This window comes from Olea europaea, chromosome 3 (genome assembly GCF_002742605.1).
Source record: "Olea europaea var. sylvestris chromosome 3, O_europaea_v1, whole genome shotgun sequence".
Classification (NCBI taxonomy): domain Eukaryota; kingdom Viridiplantae; phylum Streptophyta; class Magnoliopsida; order Lamiales; family Oleaceae; genus Olea; species Olea europaea.
In genome coordinates this window covers 17,348,600-17,350,901 of record NC_036239.1, presented here as the reverse complement: position 1 = coordinate 17,350,901, position 2,302 = coordinate 17,348,600, and positions in this window count along the sequence as shown.

The following is a 2,302-nucleotide window of genomic DNA, read 5'->3' as shown; positions in this document are numbered from 1 at the left end:
TTTAAAACTCCATAAGTGATTACCTTATTACACGCTTTCCTATCTTCAAGCTATCTAATATTTTTCTGAATACAAGTAGTGTAGTCAGATTACAAAAGATTTCTCTCAAATGTGTTTAAGAGAGGTTATTTTAAGGTATTTCGAGATATCCTCCTCCTTCCTTCATCCCTCCTTTTATAGGAGATTTTGGAATCTTATCTTGGACAGGTGTTTTCCTTTTTTCTTTGTTGGGTAGCTAGACCATCTTATCTCCACCGAATTCTTCATTGTCTTCTTGTTGGGTGGACCACTTCTTTTGAAAGTAGATGCCTTATCTTTTGAGTTTGTCTGCCACTTGTAACTATTGGTGCAAAGTAATTTGCATAGTTCTTTAGCCATATCTTCTGATCCGTGTACTTGGTTGGATATAATTGCAGATAATAAATGGTCAAGATAACAAATATCTTCTTCTTTGGTATCCATTCTTGTATTGGAATAGATAATATGATCTTCAGATGGATAAACCCATATTTTTTTCTTTCTCAGTAATTATCTGAGTTACATGTTCAAATATCTCTTTATATCCTTTTGCTCTTCTATAAGGTATCATGTTAAGAATATCTTGATATCCATTTTTAACAACCTTTTGATTGGCTGGTAAAAAATGTTGATTTGTTAATCCCATTTTGATCACATGGAACGATGGATGCATATATTCAAGGATAGGATCCCATTCCATTGTTGCTGAATGGAATCTGATATATATATTTGTTGTTTTAACAATTTCAGTATATCTCTTGACAGCTTTCCTGATGTTGGCTGGAAGCTGAGCTATTTCCTTGAGATCTTTACTAGGATATATACAAAGTATATTTCCTATTTCAAAGCAATTTCGAACCCAGTTAGCTGGTGCTCCTGGATAAAAGTTTATCTTGTTGTATTTCGAATAATGGAGAGTCTTCATCCACTTTCCAATCTCTAGATACCAATCTGAAAGAATATTAAAAATAACAATAAAGAGTGTTACTTCTTCATAGTTATCTTTTTTGGGCATTTTTGCTTCATGGCATATCTTAACAATATCTTTGGGATCTATCCTTTCAATAGAAAGTATAGATTGGGTTTGGCTCTGTGAAGAGCTACCTTCTCTTTTGATATCTTGAATATCTCTATTACCAGTAATAGGTTTAAGTATTCCCTGTGAAGGGGTTCCTATTACCTTCTTTTCTTTCCCTTTATCCTCGGGGAGAGCGCTAGTATTCACAAGTCCCTGTGAAGGGATACTAGTCTTGGTACAAGTAACTTCTGACTCATGGGCTAAATTCTTGCCTCGAAGGCTATCTTGGATATTTTGAATTTGGGTTTCCAAATAGGAAACTTTTATCTCAAGTATCTGGACTTTCGTCCTTAATTGTTCTAGCTCCATCCCTGCTAAGATAATCAGGAAGAAAGTTAGTTTTTCCTTTAATATATTCAATATTAAATTTGAAATATGAAAACCAAATCTGTATCCTAATTATGTATCTATTAGTCACAGATGGATCAACATTATTTTTCAAAAATGTTTTAACTTGAGTATTATCAGTTCTGATCAAGAACTTCTTTGGTAATAAATAATCTTCATATTTTTGAACTCCTCTTTTTACAGCAATGAGTTCTTTTCTATTCGTCTCATATCTTGTTTCAACTTCTTTGAATGTTCCTGATGTATAACCTGCAAGTATTTCAGGACAAGAACAATCTTTTTCACACTTATATTCCTTATGATTCTTTTTAACCTTTAATACTGCTCCCCAGTAGTAATCTGAAGCATCAGTTTCCAGGATAAAAAAATCTTCTTCTTGAGGTATTACAAGTTTGGGCAATACCTTTAATTCTTCCTTTACCTTTCTTATATTTTCACAATCTTGCTCTTCCCAAGACCACATTATATTTTTTCTTAATTTTGGAAGAAAATAATTTTTTAATTTGGCACAATTTTCAATGAATCTTTCAGCATAATTTAATATACCAAGGAAACTTTGTAATTGTTTTTTATCTTTGATTTCTTCAGGAAATTCTTGAAACTTTTCTCCAATATGGGATTGCAATTGCAATTCTCCTTCTTTTATAAATAACCCTAAAAATTCTATTTCTGTTTTAGCTATCTCAGCTTTCTTTTGAGAAAGTGTAATACCATGTTTTTTCATAATATAACAGAATTTCTCAAGATGTTCAATATGTTCATCAATATTATTTGAATGAATAAGTAAATCATTTACATATGCAATACAAAAATGAGTAATTGGTTTGATTACCTCATCCATTCTTCTCTGGAATATCT